Source organism: Harpia harpyja, chromosome Z (genome assembly GCF_026419915.1).
Source record: "Harpia harpyja isolate bHarHar1 chromosome Z, bHarHar1 primary haplotype, whole genome shotgun sequence".
Lineage (NCBI taxonomy): Eukaryota > Metazoa > Chordata > Aves > Accipitriformes > Accipitridae > Harpia > Harpia harpyja.
The window spans coordinates 47,486,964-47,500,527 of NC_068969.1; the positions used below are offsets into that span (position 1 = coordinate 47,486,964).

At 39.9% G+C, this 13,564-nt stretch overlaps 1 long non-coding RNA gene across 1 annotated transcript; it reads left to right on the top strand.

The window, feature by feature from the left end:
- Positions 1 to 10,147: 10,147 nt before the first annotated feature.
- LOC128137089 (uncharacterized) lies at positions 10,148 to 12,863 on the top strand. The gene is made up of 3 exons (XR_008233551.1): positions 10,148 to 10,560; positions 11,214 to 11,626; positions 12,592 to 12,863. It is a non-coding gene; the product is annotated as an uncharacterized LOC128137089 (long non-coding RNA).
- The last annotated feature ends 701 nt before the right edge of the window (positions 12,864 to 13,564 follow it).

Below are 13,564 nucleotides of genomic sequence, written 5' to 3' on the forward strand. Positions count from 1 at the left end.
GTGTTTTGCAAGAACACCTTCATAAGGATCACATCAGGAGTAAGCCTGGGAGTGTGACTGAGACATAGTACTGAATCATCCTAGATTTTGCTGCTTTTAATGCAAGGCCCTGTGTTTTATAGTGCAAAATCTAATTCCTCATATGTGGCATTTTAGTTTACCAAACCCCAGTTACTTGATCTGCTAGAACAATTACATGAAGATCTACAGTTATTTAAGCAAAGTTTTGGATCTCACAAATTCATAGACTCTCACAAACATGCCGATATAGTGCTGTCCTGAAAGCCAGAATATTGGGACATTCTTGAATCTTCACTTTTCCTTTAGCTATGTTATTTATTAATCTTCTCCATCTGAAGATAATTCCATTCAGATCCCAAATTGTCCAGGAGGAATGTTGGTGGTTCCAGGACCTCCCAGGCATAAGAGAACTCTTTAACTTGTGATGGGATGAGACTTAAACTGAATGTTTAGACTAAAGAATTTGTCTAAAATAACTTCATAGTACTCCCAAAATAATCTGTCTGCCAGATTTAGCAGACATACTGGTAGGTTTTAGTGGAAATGTCCACATCCTGGAATCTGGCTTTTATATAACATGGTAACACAAAAAGGAGTTAGAAGTTTCGGTTGCCCTTATGGGTAAAGAAATAAAGTGACTGTTAGTATAATAGGAAACAAACAGTAGTCACTAGGCATCGTATGCTACATTGAGCTAGGTAGATCTGCAGCCAGGTTATAAAAGAGGTTACATCATGTGTCAGGTAGAAGGAGTGAATATCTAAGGCACATCAGTGTTTTTAAGTTCAAGGTGAGAGACTCCTGGAGTTTAAATTGAAAATAAAGAGATATGCCAGAAGTGGATACACTTAGATTATTCTTTGTATATCTACAAGCTTTGTTCAGAACAGGTCCAAATCCATGAAAAACCCTATGGCTTTTAAGAGGACATAATGCATGTAAACTGTTAGAAAAGTAAGCATCACTTCTGTCTTTCTTTTAGTAAATCGTCATGTTTGTACAGTAGTTTTTACAGTAAGGCTCAGGGTATAGTTTTAATTTCTATCAAGACAATAATGTTCCCTGGTGAAACAAACTCAAATTCATCACCCAAAGATTTTGTGTGGTTTCACATCTATTTCCCACTTTGTTTCTACTGTGTATAAAGTTTATAAGATAAATTGGCTTTCATCTTCATCATCTTGCCATTTATTCTTTGATAAGGTAGTCATTTGCTTCTCTCCTCTTAGCTTCAGGGGGGGGTGTGTGGCAGGGGGAAGATCAACTAACTTGATTTTTCAAATAGTGGCACCAAATTAATATCCAGAGATTTTTAATTATACTTTTAAAACATTATATTTTTCATGGCATTTTGTGTTCCAATCTCATTTCTAAGTGATATGATTTATTTAACTAAGATCAGAAAACCCACTGGAGATTGAAAAGTGGCAAATATTTTTCTTTTAAAAATATTTTTAATGTATTTAGTAAACCATAAATATAAAGCAAATTTAAATGGAGAGCTGGAGATTAGCTAAAGTGATACAAGAGAATAGGTGAGAAGAAATACCTTAAACGTGGTCCAGAAGAAGTTAGACCATATGTGGTCAGCTCTCTTTGACTCTTTGAAAGCATACTGTTATAAAATACTGCACTATATGGTGATAATAACTCACTGGGTGACAGCTTGCTTTTGAGTCACTGCTACCTAACCCTGTTGTCCAGCACAAAGGGAGGAAGTGCTGTGTTGCTCCAGGTACAGTATGTTACATGAGATGAGGGTAGAATTTGGGTTTAGATAACTTGCAGCCATTATATATCTAGAAGTATTCATGAAAGAAAGGATGTTAGCCTTGGCATAAAAGCTAAGTGATAATATGAGTAACAACTACACCCATATAAATTCCCCTTTATACTTGCATCATACTGATTGACACAAAAACTACTTACAATTTATTTTCTTGTCAAAACAACATATTTATCAAGTATAAGTGAACAAACAGAATTTTGCAAGGCTGATATGCCACCGGTATTTATAATTCACATATTCTTCACCTATATAAATAAATTCAAATCAATAACTTAGCAGAATAGTGTTTTTAATTGTCAGACAATTACAACCTGAAAAATCCCCAGCCCAAATTAAATTCAAGAATTTTTATATAGTCAAAACCAGACACAACTCTATATAAAGCTTTAATTATACCTGTGAATGGTACTTAGATTTTTTTGGCACTCCTGGCAATCTGATGGCCTGTGATTTCTCATCAAGACGATTCTATGCTCCTGGGTCAGGTGTGATCATCCCAAATAGAAATTTTCTCTGAACTGTTTGTCTGTTTCAGGGCATAAGGTTTTGCGTATTCTATTTTTTTCCTTCAGTTCTTCTTTCTCGGCTACTTTTCTGATTAACTCACTCCAAATGTGCATTTGTGTTTATCATCCTATAAAACCTACTTTGTCCCAACTAAATGGACATGATTTTTTCATCGTTTTGCACTACCCTGCTGACAATTCCCTTCCCACAATTTGACAACAAAGGTCCTGCAGCTGGTAGCCCTGCCATTTCAGACTTTTAGTCAGTATGAACCACTTCCAACATATGAACTAAAGCACTAGTTGCTTTAGTTCACTTCCCAATTTTACAGGAAAAGAACATTATTTCCAAATATTATTGCAGTTTATAGTCAAAGTAAAGACGAGATATTATTTATCAAGCAAAAGACACTTGTTTTAGCTAGATCTACAAGGACAAGATGGGGAAACACTCCAATAAGCAGCATGAAGCAAAAAATCCTGGAGCACATAGTCTTGTACTAGCATTGCTGTCATGCTTTAGCCTCATTCCAGGGCAGGATGTGATGCCGTATACGTATGGATAAGTTTCGCTTCTTTCCTTGCATACGGGGAAAAGAGGTATAGAGACAGGAAAAACCAGAAAAGTTGAAATGGTCAGTTTTCATTAAAAGTAGGTGCCACATTATGTCTGAGGCAAGTGAATAAATCATACAGTTTCCCACAGCTGATATGGTTTCCCACAGCCTCCTCCTCAGAGAAACTGATGTGTTATGGTCTAGACAAGTGGTCTGTGCAGTGGGTGGGGAACTGGCTGACAGGTCGCCCAGAGGGTGGTAGTAAATAGGTCCTTTTCAAACTGGCAACCTGTCACAAGTGGGGTCCCCCAGGGATCGATATAGGGCAACGCTGTTTAATATCTTCGTAAGTGATCTGGATGATGGTATCAGGTGTACCCTGGTGAAGTTTGCCGATGATACGAAACTGAGTGGGGAAGTGGACACTTTGGAAGAGAGAGCCACCCTGCAGGAATACCTGGATAGGCTGGAAGAATGGGCTAGCAGGAACCTTATGAAGTTCATCAAAGACAAATGTAAGGTCTTGCATCTGGGAAAACATAATCCAGGAGTGCAGCACAGGCTGGGATCTACCCGGCTGGGGAGCAGCTCTGTAGAAAGGGACCTGGGGGTCCTGGTGGACAACAAGCTCAACAGGAGTGAACAGCGTGCTGCTGCTGCGGCAAAGAAAGCCAACAGGATGCTGGGTTGCATCAACAGGGGCATCACCAGCAGAGATAAAGAAGTCATTATCCCACTCTACTCAGCACATGTCAGGCCACAGCTGGAATACTGTGTTCAGTTTTGGTCCCCGCTATACAAAAAAGATGTGGACAAGCTGGAGAGGGTCCAGAGAAGGGCCACAAAGATGATCAAAGGACTGGGAAGCCTGCCATATGAGGAAAGGCTGAGAGAACTGGGTTTGTTCAGCCTTGAGAAAAGAAGGCTTAGGAGAGACCTTAACACCATGTTCCAGTATTTAAAGGGTGGCTACAAAAAAGAGGAAGACTCCCTTTTTACAAGGAGTCACATGGAAAAGAGGAGGGGTAATGGGTACGAGCTAGTCCTGGGGAGATTCTGATTGGACACAAGAGGAAAACATTTCACAATGAGAACAGTCAGCCATTGGAATACTCTCCCAAGGAAAGTGGTGGATTGCCCAACATTGGACACTTTTAAGATTCGCCTGGACAGGGTGCTGGTCCATCTTGTCTAGACCATGCTTTTGCCAAGAAAGGTTGGACCAGAGGTATCCCTGAGGTCCTTTCCAACCTGGTATTCTATGATTCTGTGATTCTATGATCATTCCATACAATAGACAGCAATACAGTTGCTAAGTAAAAGTACTACTTAGCAATTTAATCATTTGTATGTATTTAGAAAGTGTTTCTGTTATGGTTTCAGTAAGAGTTGAAGGCACAAAAATCCCTGACCTAAGGAATTGTCATTGTATTTTAATAAAGCAATTCTTTTGATTGTAAACATTCTGGGAAAAGAGACAAATAGCAACTGTACTGCTATGAAATATAAAACACTGATAGCCATATAAATTGTTTTTTCCTCCAGCAGAAGAATTCATAGCAGCATCCTCTCAATGCTTAGTCAATTCGACCCTATCCTGACCTGCAGACACTCTCTAAAACTGAATTAAAACAGTACTTGATCTACCGCATCTCTCTTTGTGTGCCAGTAAGTACTAAAACCAGGAGAGGTTTTATTTCATATATACATTGAGTGACCCAGTACAAATCATGGGTCAGTAGGAAACTGTCAGACAAGTTTGTCTAGGGCAGCACCACTCCTGAAACATATCAGCTAAAAATACCTCTTTTTCTCTTTCAAAAATATCTTTTTCTCATTTCCTCCTATCAGTAATTTTTACTCTAGTCCTGTTTTGAGAAATAATGAAATTCTGAAAAGACAAGAAAAAAGGAGGCTAGGAAGAATAAATATCTCTCAGAATCAAAAAGATGAGGACTGGAAACTTCTTCTTGTGAAAATGTTTGTGTGCTTCAAAAAAAGCAATTAAATGTGAAAGCATTTCCCTGTTTACTTCACCATACTTCAGGGTCCAGCGCAACCACAATGTGTTTGCATTGCATATATAATTTTTAACTTTCAGAATTTTCCCAATGGCAGATTTTTCTGCTTCTTGCCCACATGATACACTGCATTTTATTGCTTATAGTTTGCGTAAAGCTTAGGCCATTAAGTGTTAAGGGGCTGTTACAGGAAGGATTACTAGTCCCAAGAGTTCAGGACTTGTTTTAAAGTCTGTAGTTTCTGTAGTTGCCTTCATAATTCCTTTCTTTAAAATACTTGTTATAGGTGTAATCTCAAACAGATGCTGATTTTTCTGTGATGTGTCATAACAGATTGAATCCTATATGCTTTAGCCACCACTGTCTGCAACAGATTGCTTTTTTCAGCCAAGATCTGACACCGTAAATTGCCTTCCATGCCTGAAATTCTGTACAACTCCCTAATCCTTTTTATTTTACCTCTATGTTCCTTCCAGTTTTGGCACTCCAGCAGAGAAATGGAGGGATCTTTTACAGTACAGATTGACTGGGTAAGTTACAGGCAGGTGACCACTGTGTGAGCCTAGTTCAGTCTGCACCAATGCATATGTTTTCTTTTGCTGTAAATGACTGCATCTGTGGCTGTTTGCATTGCCTCATAAGGTCAGGAGTGTGCAAGTTCCCAAGTTACCCTTCCTCCTTCTCTTCACACTCTCCCCCTGTCCCCCTTTTTCTTTCTTTATCCCTCTCTTCTTCATATACACAAGCACACACATGCGTATCCATACATATCTGGCTGCCGTCTTTGTGGGTACTGGTCTCTTCTATCAAGTAACTAGTGATAGGATGAGAGGAAATGGCCTCAAGTTGCACCAGGGGAAGTTTAGATTGGATATTAGAAAAAAATTCTTTAATGAAAGGATTGTCAGGCATTGGAACGGGCTGCCCAGTGAAGTGGTGGAGTCACCATCCCTGGAGGTGTTCAAAAAACACGTAGACATAGCGCTTCAGGACATGGTTTAGTGGACATGGTGGTGTTTGGTTGATGGTTGGACTTGATGATCTTAGAGGTCTTTTCCAAACTTAATGATTTGATTTGATTTTGATTTGATTTGTTTAGATGATTAAACTGCTGTAGATACAGTATTTGTTTTCTTTTATTTATATTTCCTTTCTGTTTAATCTTCACACCTGGTTCAATCTATGAGTTTGTATAATGTTTTCTGGAAGGTGACAGAAGGATGCGGAGAAATTTGCTGGAAAAAAGAACATGAAGAGTATCTTTGCAAATCTTCAACACTACTAAACTGTAAGTTTTATACCACATGCCAATCACAAATTTTTGTCACTTTGCATTACACAATGTCACAGCATACAGTAAAATAGCAAAACAGGCATTATGGCAAGCACGTCTTTGTACAGCTAGGAAAAATGATAGTGTACATTTGTACTGGGTGTCCATGGCAAGGTTTTTACAAGGACGGGCCTCTGTGAGAAGAGACCAGGGCCTGCCCCATGCTGGCGACAGCCGTGCCCAGCCAGCTTCAGTGGACCCATCACAGGACACAGCTGAGCCCCTCAGCCACGCTGGTGGTGCCTCTGGGAAAGTGTGTTTAAGAAAGGGCAGAAAATGCCAGAAAGAGAGAAGGAGAGAATAAAAAGAGTGAGAAACAACACAGGGAAATACCAAGGTCCAAGAAGGAGGAGGGGGTGGTCCATGGCAGAGTAGATATTCCCTGCAGCCAATGGAGAACCCATGCTGGAGCAGGTTTATCCTGAAGAGCTGGTTTATCTCATGAAGAGGACCCACACTGGAGCAGGAGAACAGTGTGAGGAGGAAGGAGCAGCACAGAGGCAACTGCTGTGTACTGACTGCAACCGCCCTGTGCCACTTAGGGTGGGATAGAGGAGTCAGGAGTGAAGGAATGAATGTGGGGGTGGAAAGGTGGGTTTATTTATTGTCTTTGTTTCTCACCATCTGAATCTATTTAATTGGCAATAAAATAAATTAATTTTCCCCAAGTCTAATCTGTTTTGCCCATGGCAGCAACTAGTAAGCAATCTCCTTGTCTTTATCTCAACCCATGAACTTTCTTGACCTATTTTCTCTTCCAGTCCTGCTGGAAAGGGGTGGTGAGCAGCTGGGTGGGAGTTTGGCTGTTAGCCAAGGCTAACCCACCACAACGTATTACTGTGTTATGGTGGCATGCAGAGGTCTCAGTCGTCATTAGATGAGGAATGACCCTTGACTGTAAAGATTATATAGGAAGACCACCCAGGAGCAAGACACAGAACTCCTGTGCTACACATTTGTGAATCAGCTACACAGTCACTGGTCTTTCTGATGGTCTAACATATGTCATTGGGGAAAAGTGAAACCTTGACATAAAGAAACAAGCAAGCTTAATTGGTACCTCATGTAATGAGTAATTACTGATTTACATTGCAACTTTCAAAAAACTGGACTCCATGGAATTTCTGTGGTGAGACACTGCAGTCAGGATAACTCTGGCAGCAATGAGCACTCATCAGTGTGTTTAAAAAACAGTACAGGAAGGGTTCCTTTCTCTTCAATTTTCTCTAGTGAATAGCAGCACATCACAAGAAAATTTGACTCCACTGAGATCATGACAATGTAAGTGAGAGCTGGATTTGGTTTGAAAAGGATTTCAGGTGTATGCAACAAGTCAAATGAGGTCTTTCCTCTGTATTGTCAACTTACTTTCAGCTGTCTTTATGTCCTTAAAAAAAAAAAAAAGCTGGGGTGGGGTGGGGGTGGGGCGGGGAACCTGAGCTGCTGAGACAAACCCATAAACAGCAGCACTCTTCCCTTGCCCACGCTGCCACTTATCTTGTCCTCAGGAACAGGGTTTCCTTTCCTTAACATTAAATGGAGTCCAATACAGCTTTAAACAAAATCTACTCAAAGCACCAAAGGAAGAAGTACGGCTTATATTGGGTTTGTTTCCTTGGAATTTATGTTTTTAATTAAAAAAAACAAAAACCCAAAGTCTATGCTTAAATCTTCATTCTAAGCTTATTCAAAGTGCGTGCTCTCAATGGTTAGGGATGAAAACAGTTTTCTCTTAAGGGGCATTGGGTTGGCTGCCTGTGTTGCTACTTGTTTGGGAATAGTCGTGCACTGTTCATCGACTTTGGTAATGATCTGCATTTAATCTGCTAAAAAAGAGAACAAGCTAAGATACATTACACTGCTCATCTTTCTCTTTATGACGGGTGTATCAGCATGAACAGTTTATCTTTTTGTTCAATCAGTATTTATTATTTCAGAGACATGTTGCCTTAAGGCTGCTGTGTAAGTCCATTAAACTGTGTTGCATACTAATGCCGTATTTTCATGTAAGGTTACAAGTTCATTACACCAGACTGGTTTTTTTAACTTCTGCTGTGACAATTGCAGCACCTATACCCCAGTTTAAACATGTAAATAATTATTCATCTGAGTAGTGATGGATTTTGGCAAGAGGTGTTGCCTTAATATTTCATAATAAAAAAGTAAAAAATGCTTAGCGAAATATATGTAAAATCTTTTTGTTTACCCAGCTGGACAAGGCCCTTGTTAGAAATTTTTTGAAGTGGATGGATACTGATGTAATTTTGGAAAATGCATTACACAGGGAAAAATGTTTTTCTTTTATTATAAGTCAGTCTCAGGAGGGAAGGAAATACAGTAAAATTTGCCGTAAGCAGTCTCTCGGGGGAACAAGAAAAATTGGCTGCTTAATGGACACAGTCTTCTAATAAATTTGGAGAAGAATTTATTGGATTTTGTAGGGATATTCAGAGGCTGTTGGTAGACAAAGCTGTTGTTTGATAAAGTTTGTATTTTGTGTAGGTCTCGTGTAATTTTATTAAGGAGAATGTTTGTTCATAAAAGAAGTCTCTTAATAATCAACACTTTGATTTAGTAATTGTTCTGCAACAAAAAATCTTGCATAGAGTAACGTGCTGAAATATGTGGTTTCCCATGCGATTAGTTGCTGTTTTCTAAATGTTTGTTATTAAACCTTCAGTATACTTTCCCCTTGAGCTGTATTTCACAGTAAGGCTACTTGAAGGGACTACTAGGTCCCTGCAGGTCTCTGCTTGTACTTTGAATAGCCAAGCATTTTCCAAAACAGGAAAATGTTTTATTAAGCAATAGAGAGGTCAGGCATAAAATGACAGTGGCTTCTGACTGACTGGCTTTATGTGGCTGGGGGAAACTGGACCCTATTCTTGATGAGAAGAAGATGTGGAAGCGATAACCTATACAAAAGTTTTCCTGTGGAGTATTGCTAGGAACTACGATGCTGCACTATGTAGGATAAATGACTCAAAGATACTGAGTATAATCAATCTTACATTGTGGATTTTGATCTGTTAATAATATGGAATATGTTTGTAAATAAAACTCTCCGTAGTTACACTGTATATGTCAGGTTCCCCCATGATGCATGGGAGGATTAGGCTTCCAGAGGACCTGTGGTGCATCAAAGTGACTCCAGATCCCATGAATTTAGTCAGGCAGACAATTGCACAGAAGGTTACTCCTTATTGATAGCCATTTAATATTTTACTAATGGCAGCATATCACTACCATTGGCAAGTTTCAACTGAGGAATAGGTCCCTGTATTCCCTGGTCATAGCAGAGAGAAAACTTGCCCTGTCAAGATTACAGTTCAGGTGTGTGATTAGAGACAAAAGGTACAAGCGGAGAATTCTTGTCAGAGATAGTGTTCTTAAAACTAAAACCGAAGCTATCTGAGTGTGTGAGGATTTCTGCTTTTATTGAAAAATCAAATAACTTCTGATCCTAGGACTCTGCTGAATCTGGCCTGTTGTGTTGCCATAGACCTGCAAAATGCTGATGTAATAGGCAGTATGAAATACTGGCTGTCTGGTCAAATTTACACCCCATGAATCTGGGACTACATTTGTACCTCCCCTTACAGGCCAGCAAGGAGTGCTTTTCCACTCAGAAGGCAAATCAGCAGAGCTCAACACTGATACTTTGCTAGGGTTAAATCCCATGATTTTTAAACTATGGAGGGAAGTCATCACATTGAGATAACAAAAATGGCACTAACTAGAGTTAGAAGTTATTTTCAAATGCTTGCCACCAGCAAGGTGTAGTTGGCCTTTGTAAAAACAATGAATATGTTTTTGTGCAGCTTGTTCTATAGGGAGGTTACACCTTACACGGACTCAACATTTAATAAATGCCATGTTTTATCTTTAGGCTTCAGGCAGTTGTTGTATCTCAGGGGGTACATGAAAGGAGGAAAAAGGCAGTCATTTAACAAGAGCTGATTGGGAATGAGAGGAGGTAGGAGATAGCAAGTGGCAGGAAGTTACAGCCCAGTGTTGCTTTAGACAGTAATACAACACATTCTTTACATTGTTTTTGACTTCAAGCAAGTTTTCTTGTCTGTATTTCACCAATTTGTTTGCAACCATGAAGCTGTAAGGTTACATATAGGAAAGCCAGACTGTGAAACAGCTTGACTTTCAGAAATCAACCGTGGAGAGATTATGAAAAGTGGATGTAATGCAAAACTGAAATAACACGAAAAAAGAACTCCTAAGAAACAATGTGAAACCTGTGGTGCCATTACCCATGGTGGCTACACTGGAGCTGCAGCAGTTTGCCACATGGAGGATACAGCCCACAACTTTTAACTTGGTAATTTCCCTTTAAGGATCAGATAAACAAAAATGTCAATGACCTTGGCAACACGACATGAGTGTCTTAGTTTCACTAGGATGAACTGTTCTTGGAAAAAATTCTCCCCTGTCTGAGTCACAACCAGGTTTTTCCTTCTGGAGTAGGAATATGTACTGTTCTTCCCTCTTCTCCCTCCCCAGTCAGCAACACAGGCAAATTCCAGCTTGCTAGTCTGGCATTTCGATTTCTGTAGGGTCTTCTCATGTTATGCCAGCATAGAAGGTTTCACATTTTTTTGTAACATTATTTCAAAACAGAACTGCTCCAGAGCACCTTGCTGGAGTGCAGTGGCTAGGCTTTGAAAAGGATGGGGGTTTGCCTTTGTTCACAAAATGGATGAAAGTAAATTCTATTTGTTGTGTCGTAACATAAGGAGAGACCTGTAAGCAATGACTGCAGAAGTCATTATATGTAGGCTTAAGAGTACAGTGGTAGGGGTATTCATGTGAGAAAAAAGATGACGCTACCATGGCATTTAAATGTTGATTATATTGTGAATAATAGATGTTTTTACCTTCTGTTGAACAAAAGAAGTAAAAATGTATGTATTGTTCAGATCAAACTGCATTTAGTGACTTTCTGTTTGTTTCTTTCTGTCTTTTTTTCCACAGGCATATAAACTCCCCTCCAGGAAAGAAATCATGCAGGCATTTCACATAGTTTTGAGACAGTGAATGCAGATGGCACTGCTTTTTACCAATGGCGAAGTGTCCAGAGCAGTCTGTGACATGGAGGATGCAGATCTGATGCCTCCCTCAGGTCATAGGAGCTGTGGTTTGAACATTCTGAAGCAAAGAAGAGCTCCCTGCTCATGCGGCCTAGGAAGTATTGAGATGGATCTGTTCTCAAGCCCTTGGCCTGATGCTGCTTTGTTACGGAAGCTGGTCATGTTCACCGCCAGGTTGGAAAGTCTTTCTGTCCCAGTAGCTGTCAATGCATTTTGAGCAGAGTAGGTTAAGCGTGAATAAACAGAGGTCCTTCCTTCGAATTTGCCTGCCCCAGTGGTAGGACACTGATGCGACAGGTATGTAACGTTTGTTCAAGCCTTTGCCCTGCGTCAGGCTGAAAGGATTTTTGCTGGGGTTTCTGATCTCTTAGTCTGACCTTCAGTAACACCATTTTCCCCAGAACAAAGGAACCATATGCTGGCATGAGCCTATTCTGTATTACACCATTCTGAAATAGCTCTTAGCAGCAGTACACCAGCCAAAAATAATTACGGTGAATTCTCCATTATTTGACGGAAAGAAACAAGCACTTTCCCAGTAGTAGAAAAACACGGATGATGCAAGTACTGGGAGCAGCCACGGAACCAGTTCTCATAAGACTGGCCAGGCCTAGGAGTATCTTTGCACTGCACCCCCCTGACACTCCAAACTGGAGGAGGACTTACTCATTCAGACACAGCACCCAACCTGAACTGATTCTCTGAGTGCACCACATTGCAACAGAGCTAACAAGCTTTCTAGGAATCCAGAGTGCTCTGTAGCATAGTGGGAGCCAGATGATGCTTGATATATTATGAGCACAAGTGCATAAAATCTGCTGGCCTTGTGCTGGCAAAGAAGAGCGCCTTGGGTGTACCTCCAGAGGGTTCCACAGTACCAGTTCAGCATGCATGGCGTGGAGACAACAGGTCTGGCTCTCCACTGAGGTAATCCCAGTCCAAGCCTATGCTATATTCTGTGTAAAAACTGCCACAATACTCCTGCATTCTGCCCCAAGATAATAACTCAAGGAGTCTGGATAGGTTCTTGCAGAGCCAGCTGCACTGTCTTATCTTTTGTGGCACAGTTGATCAGCAGTACAGATCCACTACTCACAAACAGGCAAGTGAGGAATATATGGAGAAATGTGTTATGCTCATGCCACTTGGCTTCTTGATGCTTGCTGTCTTGCCACCTGCAAGGAGGATATGGGAGTCAAACAGCACTATGTTGTCCATGAAACCTTGATACAATGCTATTGCTCTCTTTTCGCCTTTTACAGCATCCTCAAGCACCTTGAAGGCAAAGCTGCAAGAGTCTGCCACTGGCAATCCATGCTCAAAGAGAAGTGGCAGAGAGAATGATGGGAGATGAGAAGTAAAAAACACATGTGAAAGGAAGATAACAGTAATCTAGCTTGAGTATATATCCAAAAGTGCCAAACCTATACACTGTCTTTAGCAGTCAAAGAACTTCCATGTTTTATTAATAGACTCAAAACTTTTCCTCATGGTATTGTACTTACAGTGTAACTGATGCCAAGCCAATAAGAACATGAGCCCCATTCTCACCTCTAAATAAATATTGAAGTTGAAAATGCAAATGAGTCACAGTCTTTTTACACTTGGCAGCTACCTATTACAAGGTGGTTGTTAATATTTTTGTTCTTTGTAATACAAGCAACGTCAAGATGAAGTAATAGTAATGAGTTACAATGAGGTCTGAGCTACACTGCAAGCTTCTTTAGTAATGCAAAAAAACCCCAAACAAATGCAGTATTTGCCATCAAAAAAATTATAAAACAAACCACAGGGATATGATTTGCAAAATTTTCAGCTGGATTTCCAAGCAATGTAGAGTAAACTTTTCTAAATTATTTGACCATGGAAATGTTCTTCAAAAATAACCTCACATGCCCTGTTTAATCTGTATTGACAGTATTCAAATCACAGTGCACAGTGAAGCTAAAGTGAAATGGCTGAGCAAACAACTCATTCTCAGTTCTCAGAAGACAGTAGGATTGAGCATAGTCTTGCATTTTTCATGAATATGTGTAATTTAAAAAATAGGTTTAATTTATAGGCAGTATCTCACTTTTCCTTTCCGAAGCAGGTAACAAAAATTCCACTCTTCTAATGGCTCATGAAAGTTCCTGTTTAATTCTTTAATACCCAAAAGTACTGTTCATATACAGTCAGAAGCAGAGTATAGAAGTCTGCGTAGAATTAAGGATGAGAAAAACTATGAGGAGGTAG